Here is a 19,555-nt window from a genome sequence, read left to right as displayed (position 1 = left end):
GCCGAGTTAATGAACTCAGAAACCCCACAATTTGCGACTCGACTCGCCTAGTCACCACATGACTCATCGAGTCCTTCAATCTGAGCCCTAGCCTGTCCAACTCACTAAGTCTAGTCAACTCACTGATTCGCATCATAACCAGATGGGTTAGGGTTTGCAACCCAATTCGTCGAGTCCAATAACAGACTCACCGAGTTCACTTAATTCATCCCCAATCAGATGATTTTAGTCCATCCCATTGCTTCCAACTCATAAATATGGACTCCTAAGGCTAGTTTTACATGTAAAGTTTCTAACTTTACGTGCATGCAAGGTGGTATTTGATCAACACAAGCTAGAGAGAAGGTCCAAGACAAGAATACTCGCATACATGCTAAAGGACTAATACTTTATGCTTCCATGGACTCAAACAAGTCGAGATCTGAAGTTGCAACCCCAGATCTAGACCCAAAACCCGAAATGGATCCTAACTATGCTAAATAGCCCCAAATCATCATCCATGAATGATCTAGAAGGGGAAAGCTCAAGGTAACGACTTGTTACCTCAGAAATGTGCCCAAGATGAAGTAGATTCTGGATCTACATGAACTCCTTGATGTTAGCCTCTTGATCTACAAGCTTCCTTCACTAAAATCCTCTTCCAAAGCTTCTATCACGCAACAATGGAGGTTTACACGATTTAGGGTTTACTAACTCTCAAGGGGTAACAAAGAGGCTGAGGTGAGGACATAAAGTCCTTTAAATAGGGTGCAAACCCTAAAATTTAGGGTTTTCTCTTCCCAGCACCGACTCGTCGAGTCCCGCCACCGACTCAGCGAGTCGAGTCACTTAACACGAGCCCAACACCCGCTCCGACTCGACGAGTTAAGACACCTACTTGTCGAGTCTAGTCCTTTATTTACACACAGCACCCCGAACTTATTCCAAAGAGATCATATAATGTCCTTTAGAATGGTATCATTTGTATGTTGGTTCATCTTCGGGACAGAGGTTTGGATCTTCAGTCTATGTTCCCTACTAGATTAAGAGACGGGAGGTTCACTTCATTTTGGCATGATAAGTGGATAGTTGATTCGACCCTTGTTGTCTTTTTTTCATAGAGTTTATGCCCTTAATATCCACAAGCTTTCTACGGTTAGAGATCGGGTTACCATTGGTTAGGATTTAAGAATCCCAAACACATTCCTAGAGGTGGTGTTGAACAGACTCAATGGGATAACTTTTGTTCCTTATTGCAGGGTCTTCAGTTGGAGTCTCGTCCAGATTGGTTGGGTTGGATTCTTGATACTACAGATATTTTTTCAGTTTCTTCACCAAGAGCTAATCTAGATGGAAGCATGTTGTTTTCGGGAGGTACAAAGACTCGGTGAATAATTGGGTTCCCATTAAACTCAATATTCTTATTTGGCGTATCCGGCTTCAGTGTATCCCCCAGAGAGAGACTTTCTCATAAAGGTATCATGATTAACTTGATTTTATACCCGGTTTGCTCCCTTACTATCAAGTCAGTAGATCATCTCTTTGCTAATTGTACTGGACTAATAGATATTTGGAATCGTATTGCTATTTGGTGGGATATTCAGACTCCGGTTCAGATTTTAGTGCAATCTCTCCTTTCCTGGCCAAATTCGACTCACCTGAGGGAGTGCCAACATAAGGCTTTAGAAGCGGTAATTTTTACTACTTTTTGGTACTTGTGGAGTTTTCACAATTACATTGTCTTTGGCACAGTTATACCTAGGAAATCCATCATTTTTGATGATATTGTTCATAGGGTTTTTTTTTGGATTTATAATAGGTGTAGCAAAATAAAGTTAGGTTGGTCTAATTGACTTCATAGTCCTTCTTCTGCTACTTTATTGATGTAATAATTTTTTTCTAGCTCCTTGCTAGGTTTTTTTTAATAAAATTTCGCGTTAAAAAAAAAAAATCAAAAGTACATTATATAACTTTGAGCGCTTTTCAAAGTTAAATTGCATGCTTATAACGTTTTTTTTTTCTTTTTTTCTTTTTTGGTTTCAAGTCCATATTAATTTTGAGTTTCGAAAATAATATTTAAAGTCCAAGAATACGCCCATTAGATCTTCTTCATCATCGTTCTTGGAGACAGTAGTACTTTGAGTACCTCCTGAAGGACAAAAATCAAACAACCAGAGCCCTATTATACAGCCCAATTACCCTAAAAGATTAAAGAAAGTACACTACATGAAACATGTTACCAAGATGACTAGTCATTTTAAAAGATAAGAATGATTGAGAATTTGTTGGTTGCTACTTTGTACATAAAACCAGGAGAAATCGGGGGAAGGTTGTGGTTACATTTTTAAGAAAAAACAGTGAAATCAAGGGCATGTGTTTATATATAAAACCAAGAAAAAAAATCAATTTATTAAATAGAAAATAAAACCCACCTCATCATTTCTATTGGTTTTCTAGAAGTAAACAAATCGATTTATTGCTTCTTCATCAAAAGTTCGCCGTATACTACCCATTTTTTTTATCCAAACTCCACATCTCATGCCTTCTTGTCATCTAAAATGGGATTGAATGAATTAAAGTCCCATTCCCAAATCCCGTTAATGAAAGGAAATTTAATCGATACCGAATTGGAAGTCTATGATTACGTGCTGGAGCCTGGACTCTGGATTATCAAACCCAAAAGCCCAACACCAGCCCATTAACAAATATAAAGGCCCACCACATAATCAATTGCTGAATTCACAACACAACTCCATGACCAAATTCGTGGGTTCAGATGTTCAGTAGCGATATCAATTCCTTTATTAATATCAATTCTATTTCACTACCATAAAATATTATCAAATTTGTTAACAAAATGATTTTACAATGTTACAAACACAAAAACAATTATATGAATATATAAACGAGGCTACACACATACAACAAAAACCCAAAAGAAGTCACTCATAAATAAAAAAAAAGTAGTTTTAAATTTGTGTCATTCACCATAGAGCTTGATTAAATTTTGTCAAGGAGAGTTCATAATTATGCTGTAATTTCACTTACATAAGCTTTTGTATGTGTAAATTCTGGTTCAGAGTGAAGTATATCAAAATTTAGAAGATGATATATGAATTGAGGATGTCAGTCGACAATATAAACGTTACAACATGCTATATGAGCATAAGATTCTATTTTTTGGGATAAAACTATGAGATTGGTCCGTATGATATTTAACAAAAAGTTTTATATGTGAAAAATATGTTAAATAAATAAATAATTAATTAAATAAATAAATAATAATAATAATAATAATAATAAAACATAAGCAAGGAACACTAGTCACATATTATTTTATTAACATAATTATACTTGTTATTTCCACCAAAACTTATAAAAAAAACAATTCTTCACACGAGATCCACTTTCGATGTTCTTTATATCCACACGTTCATCTTGATGAATACTAAAACTTTCATGTTGATCATTTTAGCAAAAAAATGATATATTTTCACTTTTATTTTTATAAATAAATGTTTATATTTAATAACTTTTACAAGTGAAAATGGGTGTTACAATTTACTGGTTTATATTAAAATTAAAAAAAATAAAAAACCTTAGTTGAAAAATAAGAAAAAACATTGAAGTTGGTTATATTTACTAGATGTTTAAAAACTAAAAAAACATATTTTCGAATAAAAACAAGATATTTAATAAAAAAAACATATGTTCACATAAAAACCAAGATATTTTTAAAAAAATGACATGTTATTCGTTTTCGAATTATATGAGTGCACAAACAAAAATAATTTTTCATCCAATGTGAAAATAATTTTTTCACCCTATGTGAAAATAATATTTGACATGTTATTCATTTTTGAATTATATAGGTGTACAAAAAAATTATAACTTTATGTGAAAAAATGTTTTTTTTTATGTGCAAATATGTTCTTTTGTATAATAACATATTTTTCACATAAAAACTTTCTATGCGAAAAACCTTTTGGACTAAATTTATACAAAAAGAAAAACATATTTTTCACCTATAAAAACTTCTTTTTAACAAAATATTTTGTAAAAAACATGTTTTTATATAGAAAAAAAAAAGCTTTTATGTGAAAATAAACTTTTGCCACTTTTATAAAGAAAAAATAAAATATTTGAAACAAATTTTGAACAAAAAAAACCACTAAATTTTGAATATATTTGTACAAAAAAAAAAAAAAAAAAAAAAAAAAAAAAAAAAAAAAATTGATATGCGGGAAAAATTATAAAATTTTGACCAATTTTGTAATTAAAATTTTTAAATCTAAGTCAAAAGTGTAAATTTTAAAAATGGATGACCAGAAAACCTAGAAAATTATGAAACTAAATATATTTACCGTTATTCATGACTTAATCAGAATATATATATATATATATATATATATATATATATATATATATATATATATATATATATATATATATATATATATGAAAAAGTGGATATGTCGTTGTTATGTACTTAAGATTAGGTATAGAACCTTTTAAACAAAACAAATCCAATTTCATTTTCTCTTAACTTTATTTTAATATAATACAATTGAATTGAATTAAATAATAGAATGAAAAAGATCAAATATATATCTTTTTTTTTTTTTTTTTGCAAAAATATCATTGAAGTTTCTAGGAAAAGTAAAAAAACCAATATTTTTTTATGAATATAACTCAAACATTTTATCCTTCAATTGAAAAACAATATACAATGATTTGTGAAAACCTTAACTGAGTTATTGCATGTTTTTTTTTATCTTTTTCAAGTTGTGAGACTCATGTATTATAGGAGTTAATTTTAATATATATATATATATATATATATATATATATATATATATATATATATATATATATATATATATATATATATATACACAAAATTCAAAATATTTGAGAATCTTTAATTTATAAGAAAATAAGAAAATAATGAATTATTATAATTGAAGTGATTTCAGCTTTTAAATTTAAATAAATAAAGAAAAGAAACTAAAAAGCTTTAATTTGAGAATTTTGAAAATAAAAGGTAAGTTCATTAATAAAATTGATATCAATTTATTATAATTATTACATTAAAATATTATGTGGAACTTTGTAAATTAGAAAAACTCATAAAATGATATGTGGAAATAAATTAATTCAAAATAAATACAAAATGATATTTGGCAAATTGAATGATAGTGTGACATGTGATAAAAAAAACTTTTGTTTATTAGAGTAGATTCTATTAGTTTATATTAAAATTTGGTAGGGTTTATTAAATGGTCATTATTTTTAATACTTTAAGTTCTTAAACACAATGAAAAAAATATAAATTTAATTGGTAATGTAGCAAGTCACGTGAATAAGGAAGAATAGAAAGTGAGATATCATGATTAGTTTGGTATATAGATCAAAACTTCATAGTTTGGAAGGTTCTATATATAAGCTTAGGTACATAATAGTCATATATTTCCTAAACCTTATTTATATATATATATATATATATATATATATATATATATATATATATATATATATATATAAAGACCTAAATGAATATGAGATCAAAATGTAGGGATTTTATAATAGGTTTCCTATAAATAAAAATACAGTGTATGTTTAAAAAATGACTAACTAAATAAAAAAGGGTTTTATAGAATATTTTGGATAATATGGATAAACTAATTTAAAAAAAAAATAATGTTATTAGAAACCATTTGAGAGTACTTAATTAGAAGTTAAAGTTAATGTGATGATTAGGCTACAATAATTTGAAGTCATAGTATATGTTTACTATTGGAGATGCTCTCACACAAATGTTAGTTAACGATATTTTTTTGTGTAAGATGTAAATAAAGTATTCATTGACACACTAAAATGGTGAACTATATAAGTAGTTAACCTATTTTAGCTCTTACAAATATCGTCCTCATCACAATTGTCTTTTTCATAGCCATATCTCTCTAGACAAATTGTGTACACTCCAACATAGATAAACATGGCACACTTGACATCTCCATCGGTTGGTCCCTCTTTTCAATGAGTACTAAAGATTTGAAGCAAATGCTCAATATGCTTGAGGGGAAACAATGAAGTTGATTTTGTATTTCCACTTTTTTGAAGCAACACGTGATTTTCATCGCATGTTTCGTGTAACATATGTTGTCTAAAAAAATGGTCGTCGATGAGATACGAGAGAATGTGGTGAGTCCAAATTTATACCTAACAGTTTATGTAGATATGTAGCCAAAAAAATGATATTGTGACAAACAATGATGATGGAGATAGTAAATCATGTGAAAGAGCACTGAATAATTCAAAAGTTAAAAATGAAAAACCCATGTAAATATATATTACTTTCTTTTGGTAATTAATTTTTATAAGTACAATGGATCGCTATTTATTTTTAAAAATTACAACACTTACAGTCAAGGGAGGCTCGACCAGTTTTGGGGGTCTAAGTGAACCAAAAATTTGGGGCCCTATGGCCTTTACCATACTTAATGGTTTTTTTGTTTAAATTTGCAATGTTTTGATTAGATGAGAATTCAAAATTGCAGGATTCAAATATGCACAACTCAACACAAAATTTCAGTGTTTTGATTAGAAGAGAATTCAAAATTACAGGATTCAAATATGCACAACTCAACAGAAAAACCAATGTAGTCACATATATAGAAATCGATTAGTAGATAAGTATTTTCCTTGTTTGACTTGCATATCCAAGTATAATCAATTCATGAATCAGATAGAATACCATGACAAATTCACAAAAACACAACTCAAAAATTAAAAATCAAACAGAAACAAAGAAATCTAGATAACAAGGTATCAAGTGAAAATAAATAATGGAAGAATCGGCAATCAGATAATGGAAAGATCAGATGAACCAACATTGTACAGTGCACATACCATGAATCATCAGATAAATTCACCAGAGTCTTCAAAGAAGCCGAGAATAGAGAAGGACGAAGCTATTTTAATGGTTCACGATTCAGGAAACCATTCTTTCAGTGTTCAAAATTTAAAGAATCAAGATTGATTGAGAGTCTATGAGAATCAATTTCTTTTGATTTGAGAACAGAGAATCAATCGATCACTAATCAGAGAAATTGATAGACATGGATTTAGAGTGTAAGTCTATGAGAATGGAGAAGGGAGGAATAAGAACAAAAGTGTAATCGTCACTTTGATTGAGGCGTATATGTGTATGATAATGCAGAAGCCAAGAAGAGGAGAGGTATGGAATTGACATTATTTAGGTTAAATGGGGTCCTTTGCAAAATGAGGCCCTAAGCCTTAACTTAAATTTTTTATACATCAAGTCGGCCCTATTTAAAGTAAAAAAAAAAAAAAACTCCTTCAATGACTTCTATTAACAATCTCCAAATCTAGGAGTAATTTTGGAATTGGTATAATAGTATTTATAGCATCAATGGCTTTGGATATCCCTTCGTTGCTTTGTCCGTTATATGATAAACAAGTGGAAAATTCAGATCATGCTTTCTTTTTATATGAAGAAGTTTATGTTATCTGGCAAAGGTTGTTTAGATGGGTGGATTTGGTGCTTTCGGGTGTGGATATACTACATGATCTATTTTTTTGATTGGATACGGTTTCGCTCTCGGGTAATAAAAAACGGTTTTGGAGACTATTATTCAAATGACATTATGGGTGATTTGGAGATATCGTAATGGTATCATTTTTGGAGACTCTAATCCGATTAAAAATCGGATTTTTGAAGATATAGATGATTTTTCTTATAATTGGTTTAGCTCTAGAAATTGTAAAACTAAAACTAATTGGGTTGATTGGCTTAAAAACTCAATTCTAGCTATTTATCTGTAACTAGGTGTGAGACATATGTATTACATGGTTTTATTAAAAGGATCAAAAGTAACAATGTGAACAACAAAAACCATTCACGTAAGTTTTGGTAACCACAAAGACCATCTTCATAAAAAAAAAATAATAATAAGTAACGACTGAGTGTATGACCTTTGGTAGAGCACAGAGACTATTTATGTAATTTGGTTTTAATTAATCTATAGTTCTATACTAATAAAATTAATTAATATGAATTCACAAATGGAAGAATACATTAATATACATATATATTAATTAATATATTAATAGAAAAAAGAATTCACAAATAGAAAGTTATTATGTATATTAATTAATATATTTATAAAATTAATTAATATGAGGTAGCATTTAATAGGTGAGATCTCTATATTAATAAAAGAGGAGCTCTTTTGCCATGTGTCATCATATTAGACATTTTAATTAATGTGTTGTCAGTTGTCAATCTATTAGTTTTCCATTTTAAGTTTATTAAACCTCCTCATTAATGTGATTCTATTTTAAATTTTAAATTTTAAATTTTAAATTTTAAATTTTAAATTATTGTTTTCATTAATTCACAAATAAAAAATATCTAATATATATTAAAAATTAATTTTATATATTTATTTGAATCAATGATTATAATTTCACATAACTAATAAAAAATATCTCTTAAATTAATAACTTATTTAAAATAACTTATTAATAATTTTCAGTTTTTACTATAAATGTTTGATTAATTTTATATCCGTGGTTCCCACGAATTATAAACTAGTTTGAATAATAATAAAAACTATAAAAATGACAAGTGGATATTAAATAATTCAAAAAAATCTAGAAAATGATAAATGTCAAATGAAGGAGAAGAACACATGTAACACAATCATTCTTATTTATTAGGGTAGACTAGTTTATAACCCGTGAGAATTACGGTTATAAAATTAATTAAACTTTTATAATAAAACTTTAAAATTATGACTCAATTATTTCAAATAAATTATAATTAAGAGATATTTTTTTGGTTATATAAAACTATAATCGTTAACTTAAATAAATACAATGAATTATATTACCTTATACTATATATTAATTTTAATTTATATTTTATTCTAGTGTTATTAATTTAATGTAATTAGAGTATGAAATTTAAAATTTAAAATGAAGAATCAATTATTAATTTAATGTAATTAGAGTGGGAAGTTTAAAATTTAAAATTTAAAATGAAAAATTAATAGGTTGACATGTGATATGATATATGACATATAGTATTAATGAGAATTTTTAGTATTATAACACTTAAAAATAAACTTATTTATTTATTAGAATAGAAATTTCTAGCTACTTGCTAGTTTCCTTTTAATATTATTTAAAAAAAATAATAAATAAATAATTATTCTTTATAGAAGTACATAGAAAAGGCCCTATTGAGCTTGGGCTATAACTTGTTAAGAAGGCCCATTGACGGTTTATATGAATTGGGTTGTGCTTTCACTTTCACCTGTTTGCATATTTTTTACTATCTTACAATAATTCACAAGAACTAAGGAACATTATACGAATTACGAAATATAAATTAAATGGAAGGACATGTATTTAGGCAAACAACATCTTTATAGGAGCATTACATAGCCATGAACCATGAAACATGTACATATTATTGCTGGAATGTAAATACCAAAGTAATTCTTCCCAATTATTCCTCTCTTTACAATCATCAAAGAAATTCTTTATTCATCATAACAAACAACATTGTTGATTGTTGATACAACCAAAACGTTATATTAAACAAAACATCATTTCTTCCAGGAGAGCGCTAACTCTCGCTTAGAATTTATCCTCATATTGATTGATGATCCACAATTTCATATCAAGAAATCCATGCCTTCGTGAAATATGATTCACAATCTTTTCTAAATAACATAATCACACCACTTATGATCCATAGTAAAACTAGGAACCTTATCAAGCTTCACCGGATTCATCTTTCCTCCGATCAACTTAGCAGGGTTTCCAACGGCGGTTGTTCTAGCCGGCACATCCTTTAACACCACCGATCCCGCCCCAATTTTAGCCCAATCTCCGATCCTAATATTACCCAAAACACAACTCCCTGCGCCGATCAAAACCCCATCACCAATCTTAGGATGCCGATCGCCATTACTCTTTCCAGTTCCACCCAATGTAACATTATGCAAAATGGAAACATTGTTTCCGACGACTGCAGTTTCTCCGATAACAACTCCGGTGGCATGATCAAGCATTATCCCCCTTCCGATCTTTGCTGCAGGATGTATATCAACTGCCAACACTTCAGAAACTCTACCTTGAATCAAAAGCGCTAAGATTTTTCTATCTTGTAGCCATAGATGATGTGCTATTCTATGAGCTTGACAAGCGAGAAAGCCTTTAAAGTTCAAGAAACAGTGTACGTAGCTTATACAAGCTGGGTCCCTTTCCTTTACAGCTCTTAAATCGTCTTTAACAGCGTCAACGAGTTCTCGATCTTCTGTGAGGACACCCATGAAAAGATCGTATAGGGTTGCACTAGGTAAACTGGAATTACTCAATTTCATTGAGATGTTGTTAGCTAAAGCGCTTTCCATTGAAGAATGAGATAAGATTAAGGTGAGATAATAGTTTGACAAGATGGGTTCTTGATCGATATCGGATCTAGCTTCGTCTTTCATTTTCGGCCATAGATCATCGTAATCTTGATGTGTGTATACATTGATCTTGCAGATGGGTTTGCAGGAAAACTGATCGGGGTAATCGGATCTGCAGAATTTGGCATAGTTTTGATTACATTCGAATTCGATAACTTGTGTTCTTGAACTGTGGATACAAGCAGTCATCTTTATTAGTTTTTTTTTTTGGGGGGAATTGATGAAATTGTTATGTGGGTAATGTTGAGAAAGATTGAAATTGGGAGATGAATGATTATGAAGAAGAAATGGAGAGGTTGAGTATGAGAATAAAGGAGGCAACTCTATATATATGGAGCGGAGGAGGCATCGTCAGGATAAAGACGGCGCTTTTACCGGAAATAAATAAGTTCTCAAGAGCAACTTTGCTTCATCTTAAAAGTTACACTGCTTTTTTTGCATATGATATAACAAATACTACGATAACTTAGACATTTTAAAATTGCATATGAAATAACAAATACTACGATAACTTAGACATTTTATAATTATAAGATGGGATAATGATTTGAAACGGCAATATATTTTTTGATTTTTACACATTTGGTCACTGATTTTTTTTCGTCCATATTTTTCCCTTAAACTTGTTAAACTGTACACATCCAGTCCTTACGACCGATTACTTCAGGTTAGCCGGAAAAAATGACTTATTAGGGTAATATATTTCTCATTTTGTATACATTTAGTCCTTAATATTTTTATACACATTTAATCTTTAATATTTTTTTATTTCAAAATAAGTCATTTTTTGTTTTTGTACAAATTTAGTACTTATGAATGATTTATTTAAGGTTTTTCTCTCGACATCTAACATGAGAGTATCATTGATGACAAAGACCGTTCTCTTTGGGTGCCTGCAGTGGCACTGACAACCCCTGCTTTTTTCTATACGCAGTGTAAATTTTTCGATTTTTTTTTTCTTTTTTCTACTTACCGGCAACACCTACTATCAAATCCTGCGTTCATCCCTGATTGATGAGGTGTTTGGGTTGTTAATGCTTATGTCCATCACAGCCTCGACTGATTGGTTGCATGTGTCTTGTGGTTTGGCTTAGGTTTTGTATTCTGAACGTCGTAACTTTTTTATACGATATCTGATTTTAATGATCTTTATATCTACGTGTTAGTTTTTTAAGTCTGCTATAACTTTCATTAAGATTACTCCCGTTAAAATATAATATGTTTTTACTTACGATTTTATAAAAAAAACATACATACATGCATTCATAAAAAACGTATGGATATAAAGATCGTAATTAAAAAATATATTACTTATTAACGAGAGTAAAATAAACGAAAGTTGTAGTAGACTAAAATACAAACGCATAGATATAAAGATCGTTAAAATCTGAGATAGTATGAAAAAGTTATGACGTTAAAAACGCATGACCTAAGCAACCAAGTTGTCGAGATCGTGATGGACATAAGCATCAAAAGCCTAAAAAACCTCGTTAATGATTGTTCCATGTAAGATGTTGTGAGAAAAACTTAAAGAAAACATTCATAAGTATTGAATGAGTACAAAAACAAAAATAAATTATTTTGCAACAAAAAAAATTAAGGATTAAATGTGTACAAAAATATTAAGGATTAAATGTGTACAAAATGAGAAATATATTACCTTATTAAGACATTTTTACCGGTTAACCTGAAAGAACCGGTCATAAGGACTGAATGTGTACAGTTTAATAAGTTGAAGGGGTAATGTGAAAAAAAACAAACTCAATAACTAAATGTGTACAAATCAAATAATATATTACCCTTTTAAGTCATTATCTCTTCTTATAAGATGAAATAATCATAGAAATACTAAAATGGGAAGATTTTATAAAATTGACAATGTTAGTTGATTTTTTATATGACTTGTTATAATAAGACCACTACAAAATTATGTATTACTGCGAAATTGTTTTTAGAAAATTTGCACCACAAAAATATCATAAATTTTTAAGAAAAAAATAAAAAGAGTTAAAAAAATCATATATTGTGAATTTGTACATCAAAATATTATAACTTTGATATATATATATATATATATATATATATATATATATATATATATATATATATATATATATATATATATATATATATATATAAAAGATCCGTTGATAACTCATAGTTTTAGGAAAACCTGAGAAATAAAGGAGGAGTGTTAGATCAAAGTTAATTCATTAAGAATATGATCGTCATCTTACTAATCTTATTTAATGGTTAATTTTTTATTTTTACTGAAAATATTAATAAAAATGTCTAAAATTAACATTATAAATAAAATTTTCGGATTTTTCTTATAAAAATAATAAAATTTGAATTTTTAAAAAAATGTAGATTTTTAAAAATGTTTTTGAAAACATGAACTAAAAAAACTACAATTTTTTTAAAAATGGTAAATTCATAAAAATCAATAATTTAAAATAATAATAATAAAAATGGAATATTTAAAAAAACTATAACTTTTTAACCAAAAAATCAATATCTTAGGTGCATACATGTATATTTTTTTTCAAGTAAATCATAAATATATATATTTTTATTACTAATCTATAAACATAATAGTACAAGTATTTTACTGAATACAAAATAAAATATAATAAACAATAAAGACTACAAAATTTCAAAGCGTTTTCATGTTTTCATTTATTCGTGTCAAGATTTCCATAATTTCTTCAACTTATCACTTTTCATATCTTTCAATATTTTTCACAAAATTTTTCAAATCTACAAGAAAATTAAAAAAAAATGATTGATGCACGAATACTTAAAAAAATGCATGTGTATATATCATATAAGATTCACATGTAAATATATCATGAAAGATTCACATGTGATTATATAATGTGATATTCACAAGTGATTTTATCTTTTAAAATTCAAATGTGAAATTCACAAGAAAATTAAAAATATTAATTAACGAAGAACAATAACACAAAATACATGTGTGCATATAAACGTAATTCATATGTGATTCACTTCTGATTTACATGTGAATCACATGTAATTCGTATGTGATTCACTTGTGATTTACATGTGAATTACATTTAACTCATATGTGAATTGCGTTTGATTTACATGTGAATCACATTTGATTTACATTTGAATCACATGTAATTCATATGTGATTTACATGTATCACATGTAATTCATATGTGATGTAATTCATATGTGATTTACATATCAATCACATGTAATTGATATGTGATTCACTTTTGATTTATATTTGAATTATACTGTCATTCATATAGGAATCACATGTAATTGATATGTCATTCACTTTGTGATTTATATTTGAATCATTTGTAATTCAAATGCTTAATAGTTGTTATGATGTAAACTAAAAGAATTCAAGTTAACCATTATAAATAATGAATAAGGGTTAAATAAATCAATAAAAAATTTATATTGATTTCAGAAAACATGGAATAAGATAACTTTGATTGAGGTAAATGAAAGGATATATCATATCTTAATGTTAGACCTTTGTACACCATATCTACAAAACTAATTAGTTATTCAAGCTAATATTTAACCAAAAACCATAAACAACATATCACGTCTAACATTGAATCTCTTTTCCTCTAAATGAACACGGTTAGATGAAACTAAAACACAATTTAATCGAAAATTTATAAAATAGATGTGTAATAAAGGCAAATAAAATCCAAAAGTAAAATATAGAACTTGTTGTTAAAAGAGAAATGTTTGTGGATTCGAAAACTTCTAATTTCGAGTTGAAGACCTACATCGATAGTAGGAGAAAGAAGAAACAATTCTCCGGCAATAGACGCGACACATAACAGAAGACAATGAACTACACTCCAATAATCAATTCCATGTTTGGATCGATGAATAACACATATTTTGATGGATCGATTAAGAGTGTAACGGAATTTATGTTTCTCTTCTTTCTCTGCATCTCCTCACTGATGAACTTGCTCGTTGATCCTTAGTGTTCGCATGGAATTCGATCCTTAGTGTGTGCATCAAATTCGATCTTCAATGTGGTGATGATTATGGTGGAAATCGGTGGCAGATAGAGAGATTGAAGAGATTACAGGTCGACGATGGAGAAGGAGTAGACGTAAAGAAGATGAGGGATGAGAGAGAAAGAGTGGAATTAACTAACCTAATTTCTAATTAACACATATAAATATTTTTCATGTCCAAAATTCCCTTGTGGTTATTCTTAAAAAGCCTAAGATGCCATTGAAACTAAAGATAATTACAATTATGACACATTTAATCCAAGCCATTTAAAATTTCCATCTAGCGTTCCACATTTAGTTTTCGGGTTCTCGGGAAACTATAAGTTCTCAAATGATCCTTCCTTTCTCTCTCTCTCTCTCTCTCTCTCTTTATCTATATATATATATATATATATATATATATATATATATATATATACATACATACATACATACATACATAAACACACAAACTTTTCTCTCTAAAATTTTATAAAGAGGAATGGTGTGAACTTTCAAACTCAATCGAAACTCATAAAACAAAAATTAAAGAAGCCTTTAGTGAAGATATAGACATATTGATGATTAGAGGGATCATGAACAACTCGAATATTACCAAAACCAACCCGATCTCAAAATAATAAATATATACTTTGATATTCTTAGGTTACTAATACTGAACATGATTAATAGACATGGAATCGCATAGATATTCATGGAGTACAAGATCATAGGTTTGTATGTAACTCACGAATAAAATTGTGAAACCAATATATTTTTATAATTTTGTTTAAGCCTCTATACCCAACCTTAATGTTAGAAAGACAAATAATGTACCAAAGCTTAGAGAAATAATAAACTAATATTAGAGAACAAAGACAAAATATTATTGCCCTTAAAATACGTAGTACCTGGATGTAGAATGTCATGTAGAGGGACTAGCCACCTCATTTGATATCGAAATAAGCAATACGGCCTATATTAAGGGTGATGTGAAGTTAAGCCATGGTCTAAATTTCCCCAGGAAAACCGGGGGATTTTCTTTAAAGCGCTAAATTAGGCATCATGATGACTATGCATAAATACATAAATATAATAAAAAAAACATAGCTTAGAAATGATTGTATGATTGTTATATAGTAAAGGGAACATACGAAGCTTCTATACATGGTGGGATCAATGATAAGGTTGCAATATGAGTTTAATTTTGATTTTGTAGTGACATATGTGCAATAGGCTTATACTTAAACATGCTCACATGCTAAGAATCTTTATGACATACTTTTGTTGAGTAAGAGAATAAGCTAGTCAGATACATATATAAACTTAAAGGAAAGTAGTTGATATCTTATAAGTGGATCATTGAGAGCTCATGGCTCATAAATGAAACTTTGATTCATATACTTGAGCCAGTTAGAGTCTTGTAAAAGACTGAATATATTTATGTAGAAGTAGTTTTGATTTTGTTCCTTCATCCGTTGTTCTGATTTTGGACATGGTTATATTATATTTTATATATATATATATATATATATATATATATATATATATATATATATATATATATATATATATATATATATATATATATATATATGACCTTTATTCATAATGAATTATTAACATGATATGATTATCATTGAACATGGGGAATTGTTGGTCATTGAGGAGAAGCATAGATATTGCTTTTAAGAATGTTGGAAGAGGGGATCAATGACATATCAAACTTGCGATATAGTCAAATTTTAGGGTTAATTTGTTGATCATTTCATTAAGAAGATTCTTTTTTTTTAGAACTAGAGAATTATATTGTCAAAGAAGATTTTGCGGTGGATTTAAATCGTGTGCATTAAGTAATGATTAGAGAATCTATGGTGGTGATATCAATTTGTCATCGTGGTTAATGGATTTAGCATCGTTATTGTCGTGGAAAAAAGTTTCCATGTTAATATATACTTATTGTAAAATAGCATTTATTTTAAGAATAATCAGATGCAAATGTTAAGAAATTGTATTGTAAATCTATAGTTTAAAGATGGAATCAGACTATTTCCACTTGGGTTCATCGAGATTTGCAGTTTAAGCATTTGAAGTGCCATCAACTATATCAAAAAAATTCAAATAAAATCTTCTATTCATGCATCATAGTTGAGAAGTTGTTAAATTGCAAGGATATTAAGGTCTTGATGTTAGTGATATTGTAACGTTTTCTGAGAGAATGATAAAAATGAGAGGAAGTGACACTGTGAGCTAATGGTGTATATGGTGTTTATATATATATATATATATATATATATATATATATATATATATATATATATATATATATATATAATATAGTAATAATTGGATGTTCGAGGTACTAAATTCCAAGTATTTTTACATTTTGAAGTGGGTCACGACGTGAATTTTGCACCGTTACGTCGTGACATGGCCTTGTTTCGTTGATGTGCATTTTTGGGTGTCAAGATGTGACCATGTATTGGTCATGATGTGAAAACAATCTGATGGCCAAAAAACCTAGTTTTCGGATGTTTAAAGGAATGACGAGGCTAGGGTTGCTCATCCTTAGCCTGCCTCACTCTCCAACCTCAAGAAACCCTATTCTAAACCCTCGTGGTGATTCATAGCCATTTTTGGTGCTTTTACTATCTTGAAAAAAAAAGAGAAGAAGGAGAAGAAGGTGTTTTATTGGTGGAGCTTACAAGGAAACATCATCATCATCTCATATTCTTTCTGGACCTCTATAAGTGTCAAATGCTCAAACTTCATTTCTCTAAGTTGATAGATTTAGGCTTTTGTTCCATTATCTACATGTTTAAGCAAGTTGGAATGAAATAGATAACATTAACAAATTTATGGATTCTAAGGGTCCCTTGAGAATCATGAGGTCCAGATCTAGAAGTTGGTGGAGTATTAGGGTCATGTATGAGAGTTTTAGTGTTATCTTTCTATTTTTGGCCTAGAATGGATTGAGGACACGCATGGAGCATGCATGTCCATAAAGTAAACATTTTTTATGGACCTTTGGAGTGCCCTTTAGATTCTGAAACATTTAGGGTTGGGACTTAATGGTTTAAGGACTTGAGTCACTAAGAGGATGTTCAGACAGAAGTCGAGACGTGACATTGGAGGTCTCACGATGTGACCAAGGAAGGATCCTGTGACATCCTCATTTTTATGGCCACAAAAGACCGATTTGTTTATGCTTATTTAAAAACCAGGGTATCCTTTTTGAAAAATAATATTGCGGAATTTGTTCCCAGAAAACATGATATTGGTATTATCAAAGCATTTCCGAAGAAATGTATTTTATTTATATTAAAACATTAGGATGTAGTCATCAATACATAAACATAAGCATAACGAAATATTACAAGCCTCATAGTAATTAAACTGGTGACCTAATACTCTTTGAATCTCTCAACAGTACGTATCTTTCATATAGCCACTTGTGATACAATAAATGAGTGGATCGGGTTGGGAAACCTGGTGAGTACATAGGGATGTCAATCCAATAATGTGATAATAATGTATATCTCAAACCTGTAAATCCAACTATTATCATTAATACAAGCATATCATATCTTTAAAACAATTTATCCCATCCGGTCGATTCCCACGTATAGATCCTATACCAGGATCTTACAATATCTAGCCTAAAGGATCATTATGAACAACAAACAGATAATGCTGCTTCGGAAATTCCCTGGCAGCAAACGAGGATCAATAAATACATCAAATGAGGGGAATGGAACAAGTTTCACCACGAACCTTCGTTCGTAAAAACAACAACATGTTAATTAAGTCAGGTATGGTTATCTAGATAACTATACCTAACAGTGATCTGATGTCGTGAGGTATTTTACCCCCAGACTAAGTCTATCCAACAATACAACATGAAACTTTGCCTAGCATTGGTCTAACATCGAGAGTTATTTTACCCCCAGACTTACGTTTTCCGTCAATGCAACATCAAACATACCAAGTAGTGGTCTATTAAGGAAACACTCAATTAGGCAGTCTACAAAGTTCCCTCAATTACTTCATGAAAGGAAATTCTAAAACATGAAGCTTGTCTGATCACTTCAAAAAAGAAACGATGACTCCAAAGCTCTTCAATAAAAAGTATGGGGAAATACTAATAAATTACTTACGTATGCTCTCGCACCCCGACACACAATAGTGTAAAAAAATACTTTGGACATGATAGTACTTCTGGCACATTATAGTACCCTGGTACGAGTAGGACTCGTACCCTAGAACATAATAATACCCCAACACAAGCAACACCTAAGACATAGAGCTTTGAAAAAGACTTGGTACTTAGAAACTACTTTTGTACGTAGGACATACTCCACCGATCATCAATTTTCTCGAACAGATTTTCTACTCTCTATTCCAATCACACACGTATCCTTAATATGACACTACCCAATATCCAAACTTAATTGAACTAAGCATCTATTTTAAATCATATTTTATCACTAAGCAGGCCTACAATGTTTATAATCAACTTTCAATACTAACTCTGTTTCAGCAATACCATTCTAACTTAATGTAATATTTTATACAAAGTATTAAGTATTAACATACATTTATTTTCTTATTTATAATACTTCTATTATTATTATCATGTAAATACATCTTAACACATATAGAACCATGTCTGGTTCTCCTAGCGTATATCATCAAATATACATATAACACACATTTCCAGATAATAAGCATAAAACTCACATATAAAATTTCAACATATATTTAATATGTAACGACCAAAAATTTCAACAAAATTTAACTTTTCAAAACAACCCATTTTAATCACGTTATTACAAAAAGGTTTTCAATACATTTATTATCATAGTATTCCCAGGTCCATATCATAAAACATAAACACGAGGAGCGGTACGATCACGCCTTTGCCTTGCCACGGTCTCCTGAAGAACCTGAAAAACATTAAACCACAACTGTAAGCCCGAAAGCTTAGTGAGATACACCCAAAATACCAACCACATATACCACACACATAACATGCTATATCATATCGAATCACAGAACAACCAT

At 29.3% G+C, this 19,555-nt stretch overlaps 1 pseudogene; it reads right to left on the bottom strand.

Moving 5' to 3' along the window:
- Positions 1-9,414: 9,414 nt before the first annotated feature.
- On the bottom strand, positions 9,415-10,831 carry LOC145017591 (serine acetyltransferase 1, chloroplastic pseudogene; annotated as a pseudogene).
- Between the last annotated feature and the right edge of the window lie 8,724 nt (positions 10,832-19,555).

This window comes from Lactuca saligna, chromosome 9 (genome assembly GCF_052625555.1).
Source record: "Lactuca saligna cultivar CGN05327 chromosome 9, ASM5262555v1, whole genome shotgun sequence".
NCBI lineage: Eukaryota > Viridiplantae > Streptophyta > Magnoliopsida > Asterales > Asteraceae > Lactuca > Lactuca saligna.
This window is presented reverse-complemented; position numbering and strand designations above follow the sequence as displayed.